Raw genomic sequence first — 10,214 nt, 5'->3', positions numbered from 1 at the left:
AGCTGGCTTAGACAAGACTCTGTGAGGTTGGCCCGTGCCAGTCAAGGAGGAGCTCGCGTGGACAGGGCTCTATTAAGCTGGCCCGGTCGGGTGCAGGGCAGCTGGCTTGGGTAAGAATCTGTGAGGCTCTTCCGGCCCAGTGTAGGAGGAGCTGCCTTGGACACGGTTCTGTGAGGCTGGCCTGCATCAGTCAGGCAGCACTGGCTTGGACAGGGCTAGGTGCAGGCCAGTCCTGGTGGTGCTGGCTTGTGCAGGGCTTTGTGAGGCTGGGCCGTTCCGGTCCAGGAGGAGCTGGCTTGGACAGGGCTCTCTGAGGCTGGCCTGGGCCAGTCCACGTGGCCCTGGCTTCAACAAGATTCTGTGAGCCTGGCTCGGGCTAGTCCACCTGGGACTGGCTTGGACAAGGCCCTGTTAGACTGGCCGGGTCCAGTCCAGTTGGAGCTGGCTTAGACAAGTCTCTGTGAAGCTGCTCCGTTCCAGTCTAGGAAGAGCTAACTCGTACATGGCTCTGTGATGGTAGCCCAGGCCGGTCAAGGAGCAGCTGGCTTAGACAAGACTCTGTGAGGTTGGGCCCGGGCCAGTCAAGGAGGAGCTGGCATGGACAGGGTTCTGTGAGGCTGGCCTGCATCAGTCAGGCGGCACTGGCTTGGACAGGGCTCAAGAGGCTGGTCCAGAGGACCCTGGCTTGGACAGAGCTCTGTGAGCCTGGCCTGCGCCGGTCCAGGTGGTGTTGTCTTTAACAGGGTTCTGTAAATCTGGCCCGCGCCGGACCAAGTGGCGCTGGATTAGACAGGGCCCTGTGAGTCTGGTGCAGGCTGGTCCAGGTGGCGCTGGCTTGGGCAAGGCTCCGTGATGCTGGCCCAGTCAGGACGAGGTGCAGCTGGCTTGCACAAGACTCTGTGAGGCTAGCCTGGCCCAGTCTAGGAGGAGCTGGCTTGGACAGGGCTCTGTGAGGCTGGCCCCCATCGGTCCAGGCAGCACTGGCTTGCACAGGGCTTGAAAGGCGGTCCCCCGGCTGGTCTAGGCGGCCCTGACTTGGACAGGGCTCTGTGAGCCTGGCCTGCACCGGTCCAAGCAGTGCTGGCTTGCAAAGGGCTCTGTGAGGCTGGTGCAGTCTGGTCCAGTTGAAGGTGGCATGGACAGGGCTTTGTGAGGCTGGTCCTGGCCGGTCAAGGAGCATCTGGCTTGGAGAAGTCTCTGTGAGGATGGCCCGGGCCCGTCTAGTAGGAGCTGGCTTGGACAGGCCTCTGTGAGGCTGGCCCAGGCCGGTGCAGGCATGGCTGACTTCGACAGCACTTTGAGAGCCTGTCCCACGAGGTTCCAGGCAGTACTGGCATGGACAGGGCTCTGTGAGCCTGGCCCGTGTTGATCCAGATGGTGCTGGCTTGGACAAAGCTCCTTGAGGCTGGCCCGGGCCTATCCAGGTGGCCCTGTCTCCCACAGGGCTTGTGCAGCTGCCCCAGGCTGGACCAGGAGGAACTGGCTACGACAGGGCTCTGTGAGGCTGGCCTGGTCAGGTTGAGGAGCAGCTGGCCTGGACAAGACTCTGTGAGGCTGGCCCGGCCCAGTCTAGGAGGAGGTGGCTTGGACTGGGCTCTTTGAGGCTGGCCCCCATCGGTCCAGGCGGCGCTGGCTTGGACATGCCTCGAAAGACTGTCCCCTCACCGGTCCAGGTAGTGCTGGCTTAGACAGGGCTCTGTGAGTCTGGTGCAGTCTGGTTGAGTTGATGCTGGCTTGGACAGGGCTCTGTGAACCTGGCCCAGGCCGGTCAAGGAGCAGCTGGCTTAGACAAGACTCTGTGGGGTTCGCCGCCGCCAGTCAAGGAGGAGCTGGCGTGGACAGGGCTCTGTGAGACTGGCCTGGTCAGGTGCAGGGCAGCTGGCTTGGATAAGACCTTGTGAGGCTCACCCGGCCTATCTAGGAGGAGTTGGCTTGGACAGGGCTCTGTGTGGCTGGCCTGCATCAGTCAGGCAGCACGGGCTTGGACAGGGCTAGGTGCAGGCCGGTCATGGTGGCACTGGCTTGTACAGGGCTCTGTGAGGCTGGCCCAGGCTGATGCCGGCGTGGCTGGCTTGGATAGCACTTTGAGAGCCTGTCCCCCACTGGTCCAGGCAGTACTGGCATGGACAGGGCTCTGTGAGCCTGGCCCACGACGGTTCAGGCGCCACTGGTTTGGACAGGACTCTCTGAGCCTGGCCTTGGCCACTTCAGGCGGAGCTGGCTTGGACAGGGATTCTGTGAAGCTGGTGCAGTCAGGGCCAGGGCAGCTGGCTTGGACAAGACTCTGTGACGCTGGCCCGGCCCAATCTAGGAGGAGCTGGCTTGGACAGGGCTCAAGAGGCTGTCCCCAGGCTGGTCCAGGCGACCCTGGCTTGGACAGAGCTCTGTGTGCCTTTCCACACCGGTCCCGGTGGTGCTGTCTTGGACAGGGTTCTGTAAACCTGGCCTGCGCCGGTCCAAGTGGCGCTGGATTGGACAGGGCCCTGTGAGTCTGGTGCAGGCTAGTCCAGGTGGCGCTGCCTTGGACAAGGCTCTGTGAGGCTGGCCCAAACAGGTTGAGGAGCAGATGACTTGGACAAGACTCTGTGAGGCTGGCCTAGCCCAGTCTAGGAGTAGCTGGCTTGGTCAGGGCTCTTTTAGGCTAGCCCCCATCGGTCCAGTCAATGATGGCTTGCATAGGGCTCGAAAGGCTGTCCCCAGGCTAGTCCAGGCGGCCTTACCTTGGACAGGACTCTGTGAGCTTGGCCCAAGCCAGTCCAGGAGGAGCAGGCTTGGACAGGTTTCTGTGAGACTGGCTGGCCCTGGTCCAGGCAGTGCTGGCTTGGACAGGACCCTGTGAGGCTGGTGTAGTCTGGTCCAGTAAAGGTGGAGCTGGCTTGGACAAGGCTCTGTGAGGCTGGCCCGGGACAGTCAAGGAACAGCTGACTTGGACAAGAATCTGTGAGGCTGGCCCGGGCCATTCTAGGAGGAGCTGGTTTGGACAGGGCTCTTTGAGGCTGGCCCCCATCGGTCTAGGCAGCGCTGGCTTGCACAGGGCTCAAAAGGCTGTCCCCCAGCTGGTCTAGGTGGTCCTGATTTGGACAGGGCTCTGTGAGGCTGGCCCGGGCCAGTCCAGGAGGAGCTGGCTTGGACAGGACTCTGTGAGGCTGTCCGGGACGGGTCTAGGTGGCCTTGTCTCGCACAGGGCTTGTGCAGCTGCCCCAGGCTGGTCCAGGAGGAGCTGGCTTCGACAGGGCTCTGTGAGGCTGGCCTGGTCAGGTCGAGGACCAGCTGGCTTGGACAAGACTCTGTGAGGCTGTCCCGGCCCAGTCTAGGAGGAGCTGGCTTGGACTGGGCTCTTTGAAGCTGGCCCCAATTGGTCCAGGCAGCACTGGCTTTGACATGGCTCAAAAGACTGCCCCACGCCGGGCCAGGTAGTGCTTGCTTAGACAGGCCTCTGTGAGCCTGGCCCATGCCGGTCCAGGTCATGCTGGCATAGACTGGGCTCTGTGATTCGGGTGCAGTCTGGTTCAGTTGACGGTGGCTTAGTCAGGGCTCTGTGAACCTGGCCCGGGCCGGTCAAGAAGGAGCTGGTGTGCACAGGGCTCTGTGAGGCTGGCCCGGGCCTGTCCAAGTGGCCCTGGCTTGGACAGGACTCTCTGAGCCTGGCCTGGGCCGTTTCAGGCAGACATGTCTTGGTCAGGGCTCTGTGACGCTGGCCTGGTCCAGTCCAGGTGGCGCTGGCTTAGACAGGGCTTCTGAGGATGGCCTGGTTAGGTCGAGGAACAGCTGGCTTGGACAAGTCTCTGTGAGGCTGGCCGGCACAGTCTTGGAGGAAATGGCTTGGACAGGGCTCTGTGAGGCTGGCCCTCCTCAGTCCAGGCAATGCTAGCTTGGACAGGGCTCGAAAAGCTGTCCCCAGGGTGGTCCAGGTGGCGCTGGCTTGGACAGGGCTCTGTGAGCCTGGCCCAGGCAAGTCAAGGAACAGCTGGCTTAGACAAGACTCTGTGAGGTTAGCCCAGGCCAGTCTAGGAGAAGTTGGCTTGAACAGGGTTCTGTGAGCCTGGCCTGGTCCAGTCCAGGAAGAACTGGCTTGAACAAGGCTCTGTGAGGTTGGCCCGGGCCAGTCTGGTAGAAGCTAGCTGGCTTGGACAGGGCTCTGTGAGGCTGGCCTAGGCCGATGCAGGCGTGGCTGGCTTGGATAGGACTTTGAGAGCCTGTCCCGCGCTGGTCCAGGCAGTACTGGCATGGACAGGGCTCTGTGAGCCTGGCCCGCGACGTTTCAGGCGGCGCTGGTTTGGACAGGGCTCTGTGAGACTGGCCCAGGCTTATCCAGGTGGCGCTGGCTTGGACAGGACTCTCTGAGCCTGGCCTTGGCCACTTCAGGCGGAGCTGGCTTGGACAGGGATTCTGTGAGGCTGGTTCGGTCGGGTCCAGGGCAGCTGGCTTGGACAAGACTCTGTGAGGCTGGCCCGGCCCAGTCTAGGAGGAGCTGGCTTGGACAGGGCTCAAGAGGCTGTCCCCGGTTTGGACCAGGCGACCCTGGCTTGGACAGAGTTCTGTGTGCCTGGCCCGCACCGGTTCCGGTGGCACTGGATTGGACAGGGCCCTGTGAGTCTGGTGTAGGCTGGTCCAGTCCAGGTGGTGCTGGCTTGGACAAGGCTCCGTGATGCTGGCCCAGTCAGGACGAGGTGCAGCTGGCTTGGACAAGACTCTGTGAGGCTGGCCCGGCCCAGTCTAGGAGGAGCTGGCTTGGACAGGGCTCTGTGAGGCTGGCCCACATTGGTCAAGGCAGCGCTGGCTTGCACGGGGCTCAAAATGCTGTTCCCCAGCTGGTCTAGACAGTCCTGACTTGGACAGGGCTCTGTGAGCCTCGCCTGCACCGGTCTAGGCAGTGCTGGCTTGCAAAGGGCTCTGTGAGCCTGGTGCAGTCTGGTCCAGTTGAAGGTGGCATGGACAGGGCTTTGTAAGGCTGGCTAGGGCCGGTCAAGGAGCATCTGGCTTGGAGAAGTCTCTGTGAGGTTGGCCCGGGCCAGTCTCGGAGGAGCTGGCTTGGACAGGCCTCTGTGAGGCTGGGCCAGGACGGTGCAGGCATGGCTGGTTTGGACAGGACTTTGAGAGCCTGTCCCACGGAGGCCCAGGCAGTACTGGCATGGACAGGGTTCTGTGAGCCTGGCCCGTGTTGGTCCAGATGGTGCTGGCTTGGACAGGGCTCTGTGAGCCTGGCCTGGACAGGTCAAGGAGCAGCTGGCTTGGACAAGATTCTGTGAGGTTGACCCAGGCCAGTCCAGGAGGAGGTGGCTTGGACAGGGCTCTGTGAGGCTGTCCCGGGCCGGTCCAGTTGGCCCTGTCTCTCAAAGGGCTTGTGCAGCTGGCCCCTGGCTGGTCCAGGAGGAGCTGGCTTCGACAGGGCTCTGTGACACTGGCCTGGTCAGGTCGAGGAGCAGCTGGCTTTGGCAAGACTCTGTGAGGCTGGCCCGGCCCAGTCTAGGAGGAGCTGGCTTAGACTGGGCTCTTTGAGGCTGGCCCCCATCAGTTCAGGCGGTGCTGGCGTGGACATGGCTCAAAAGACTGTCCCCACACCGGTCCAGGTAGTGCTGGCTTAGACAGGTCTGTTAGCCTGGCCCATGTCAGTCCAGGTTGTGCTGGCTTAGACAGGGCTCTGAGTCTGGTGCAGTCTGGTTCAGTTGACGCTGGCCTGAACAGGGTTCTTTGAGGCTGGCCCTCCTCAGTCCAGGCACTGCTAGCTTGGACAGGGCTCGAAAAGCTGCCCCCAGTGTGGTCCAGGCACCACTGGCTTGGACAGGGCTCTGTGAGCATGGTCCATGCCGGTCCAGGTAGTGCTGGCTTAGACCGAGCTCTGTGAGTCTGGTGCAGTCTGGTTCAGTTGACACTGGCTTGGACAGGGCTCTGTGAACCTGGCCCAGGCCGGTCAAGGAGCAGCTGGCTTAGACACAACTCTGTGAGGCTGGCCCACTCAGGTCTAGGTGCAGCTTGCTTGGACAAGACTCTGTGAGGCTGGCCTGGTCCTGTCCAGGTGGCGATGGCTTGGACAGGACTCTCTGAGCCTGGCCTGGCCGCTTCAGGCAGAGATGTCTTGGACAGGGCTCTGTGAGGCTGGCCCGGTCCAGTCCAGGTGGAGCTGGCTTAGACAGAGCTTCTGAGGATGGCCTGGTCAGGTCGAGGAGCAGCTGACTTGGACAAGACTCTGTGAGGCTGGCCGGCCCATTCTTGGAGGAACTTGCTTGGACAGGGCTTTTTGAGGCTGGCCCTCCTCAGTCCAGGCACTGCTGGCTTGGACAAGACTCTGTGAGGTTGGCCCAGGCCAGTCTAGGAGAAGCTGGCTTGGACAGGGTTCTGTGGGCCTGCCTGGTCCAGTCCAGGAAGAGCTGGCTTGGACAAGGTTCTGTGAGGTTGGCCGGGGCCAGTCTGGTAGAAGCTAGCTGGCTTGGACAGGGCTCTGTGAGGCTGACCCAGGCCGATGCAGGCGTGGCTGGCTTGGATAGGACTTTGAGAGCCTGTCCCACGCTGGTTCAGGCAGTACTGGCATGGACAGGGCTCTGTGAGCCTGGCCCGCGACGGTTCAGGTGGCGCTGGTTTAGACAGGACTCTGTGAGACTGGCCCGGGCCTATCCAGGCGGTGCTGGCTTGGACAGGACTCTCTGAGCCTGGCCTTGGCCACTTCAGGCAGAGCTGTCTTGGACAGGCATTCTATGAGGCTGGTCTGGTCGGGTCCAGGGCAGCTAGCTTGGACAAGACTCTGTGAGGCTGGCCCGGCCCAGTCTTGGAGGAGGTGGCTTGGACAGGGCTCAAGAGGCTGTCCCCAGGCTGGTAGAGGCAACCCTGGCTTGCACAGAGCTCTGTGTGCTTGGCCCGCACGGGTCCCGGTGGTGCTATCTTGGACAGGGTTCTGTAAACCTGGCCCGCGCCGGTCCAACTGGCGCTGGATTGGGCAGGGCCCTGTGAGTCTGGTGCAGGCTGGTCCAGGTGGCGCTGGATTGGACAAGGCACCGTGACGCTGGCCCAGTCAGGTAGAGGTGCAGCTGGCTTGGACAAGACTCTGTGAGGCTGGCCCGGCCCAGTCTAGGAGATGCTGGCTTGGACAGGGCTCGAAAGGCTGTTCCCCGGTTGGTCTAGGCGTCCCTGACTTGGACAGGGCTCTGTGAGCCTAGCCTGAACCGGTCAAGGCAGTGCTGGCTTGCACAGGGCTCTGTGAGCCTGGTGCAGTCTGGTCCAGTTGAAGGTGGCATGAACAGGGCTTTGTGAGGCTGGCCTGGGCCGGTCAAGGAGCAGCTGGCTTGGAGAAGTCTCTGTGAGGTTCCCCCGGGCCAGTCTAGGAGGAGCTGGCTTGGACAGGGCTCTGTGAGGCTGGCCCAGTCAGGTCGAGGAGCAGCTGGCTTGGACAAGACTCTGTGAGGCTGGCCCGGCCCAGTCTAGGAGGAGCTGGTTTGGGCAGGGCTTTTTGAGGCTGGCCCCCATCAGTCCAGGCGGCACTGGCTTGGGCACAGCTCAAAAGGCTGTCCCCCGGCTGGTCTAGGTGGCCCTGGCTTAGACAGGGCTCTGTGAGCCTGCCCTGCGCCGGTCCAGGTAGTGCTGGCTTAGATAGGGCTCTGTGAGTCTGATGCAGTCTGGTCCAGGTGACGCTGGCTTGGATAGGGCTCTGTGAACCTGGCCTGGGCCGGTCAAGGAGCAGCTGGCTTGGGCAAGACTCTGTGAGGCTGGCCTGGGCCAGTCTAGGAGGAGCTGGCTTGGACAGGGCTCTGTGAGGCTGATCCGGTCCAGTCCAAGAGCACCTGGCTTGGACAAGGTTCTGTGAGTCTGGACTAGGCCAGTGTAGGAAGAGGTAGCTTCGACAGGGATCTGTCAGGCTGGCCCAGGCCGATCCAGGTGGTGCTGGCTTGGGCAGGACTCTGTTAGTCTGGCCCGGGCCGGTCCAGGTGGTGCTATTTTAGACAGGGTTCTGTGAACCTGGCCTGCGCCGGTCCAGGAGGCGCTGGCTTGGACAGGCTCTGTGAGTCTAGTGCAGGCTGGTCAAGGTGGCACTGGCTTGGACAGGGCTCTGTGAGGCTGGCCCAGTCAGGTCGAGGAGCAGCTGGCTTGGAGAAGACTCTGTGAGGCTGGCCCGGCCCAGTCTAGGAGGAGCTGGCTTGGACAGGGCTCTTTGAGGCTGGCCCCCATTGGTCCAGGCGGCACTGGCTTGGACAGGGTTCAAAAGGCTGTCCCCAGGCTGGTCCAGGCGGCCCTGGCTTGGACAGGGCTCTGTGAGCCTGACCCCCGCTGTTCCAGGCAGTGCTGGCTTGGAGAGGGCACTGTGAGGCTGGCCCAGGCCGGTGCAGGTGTGGCTGGCTTGGACAGGACTTTGAGAGCCTGTCCTGCGCTGGTCCAGGTAGTACTGGCATGGATAGGACTTTGAGTGAGTGTCCCACGCCTGTCCAGGCAGTACTGGTATGGACAGGGCCCTGTGAGCCTATCCAGGGTTGGTCCAGGCGGCGCTGGCTTGGACAGGGCTCTGTGAGGCTGGTGCAGGCTGGTCCTGGTGGTGCTGGCTTCGACAGGACTCTGTTAGGCTGCTCCAGTGTGGACCAGGAGGAGCTGGCTTGGACAGGTCTCTGTGAGGCTAGCCCGGGCCTGTCCAGGCGGCGCTGACTTGGACAGGATTCTCTGAGCCTGGCCTGGGCCACTTCAGGCAGAGCTGGCTTGGACAGGGCTCTCTGAGGTGGGTGCAGTCTGGTCCAGTTGGCGCTGGCTTGGACAGGGCTCTGTGAGGCTGGCCCAGTCCAGTCCAGGAGGAGCTGGCTTGGACAAGGCCCTGTGAGGCTGGCCCGGGCCGGTCCAGGAAGATCTGGCTTAAACAAGTCTCTGTGAGGTTGGTCTGTTCCATCTGGGAGGAGTTGGCTTGGACAGAGCTCTGTGAGTCTGCTGTAGGCTGGTCCAGGTGGCACTGGCTTCGACAGGGCTTGTGAGGCTGGCCTGGTCAGATCGAGGAGCAGCTGGCTTGAACAAGACTCTCTGAGGCTGGCCTGGCCCAGTCTAGGAGGAGCTGGCTTGGACAAGGATCTTTGAGTCTGGCCCTCATCGTTCCAGGCGGCGCTGGCTTGGACAGGGCTCAAAAAGCTGTCCGCGGGCTAGTCCAGGGGGCCCTGGCTTAGACAGGGTTCTGTGAGCCTGGCCCACGCGGGTCTAGGCAGTGCTGGCTTGGACTGGGCTCGGTGAGTCTGGCCCAGTACAGTCCAGTTGACGCTGGCTTGGACAGGGCTTGGTAGCCTGGCCCGGGCCGGTCCCTGCGGTACTGGCTTGGACAGGGCTCTGTGAGCCTGGCCATAGCCAATCCAGGAGGAGCTGGCTTGAGCAGGGCCCTGTGAGGTTGGCCCGGTCCATTCCAGGAGCAGCTGGCTTGGACAAGACTTTGTGAGGTTGGACCGGGCCAGTCTAGGAGGAGCTGGCTTGGACAGGGCTCTTTTAGGCTGCCCCGGTCCGGTCCAGGAGGAGCTGGCTTGGACAGGGTTCTGTGAGGCTGGCCCAGGCTAGTTCAGATAGGGCTGGCTTGGACAGGGCCCTGTTAAACTGGCCAGGTCCGGTCCAGGAGGAGCTGGCTTAGACAACTCTCTGTGAGGCTGGTCCGTTCCAGTCTAGGAGGAGCTGGCTTGGACAGGGCTCTATGATTGTAGCCCTTGCCAATCCAGATGACACTGGCTTGTACAGGACTCTGTTAGCCTGGCCCGGTCCTGATCAAGTGGTGCTGTCTTGGACAGGGTTCTGTGAACCTGGCCCGCACCAGTCCAAGTGGCGCTTGCTTGGACAGGGCTTGTGCAGCTGTTCCAGGGCTGGTCCAGGAGGAGCTGGCTTGGACAGGGCTCTGTGAGACTGGCCCGGCCCAGTCTAGGAGGAAATGGGAAATGGCTTGGACAGTGCTCTTTGAGGCTGGCCCCCATCGGTCCAGGCGGTGCTGGCTTGGACAGAGCTCAAGAGGCTGTCCCCAGGCTGGTCCAGGTGACCATAGCTTGGACAGGGCTCTGTGAGGCTGGTCCGGTCCAGTTAAGTTGGCTTGGACAAGACTCTGTACCGTTGGCCCGTTCCACTCTAGGAGGAGCTGGCTTGCACAAGGCTCTGTGAGGCTGGACCTGTCCAGTCATGGAGGAGCTGGCTTGGACAGGGCTCTGTGAGGCTGGTCCGGTCTGGTCCAGGAGGAGCTGGCTTGGACAAGGCTTTGTTAGGCTGGACCGGCCAGTCTAGGA

The sequence above is a fragment of the Dipodomys merriami genome, unplaced genomic scaffold (genome assembly GCF_024711535.1).
Source record: "Dipodomys merriami isolate MVZ:Mamm:240054 unplaced genomic scaffold, mDipMer1.0.p SCAF_130, whole genome shotgun sequence".
Taxonomy (NCBI): domain Eukaryota; kingdom Metazoa; phylum Chordata; class Mammalia; order Rodentia; family Heteromyidae; genus Dipodomys; species Dipodomys merriami.
This window is presented reverse-complemented; position numbering follows the sequence as displayed.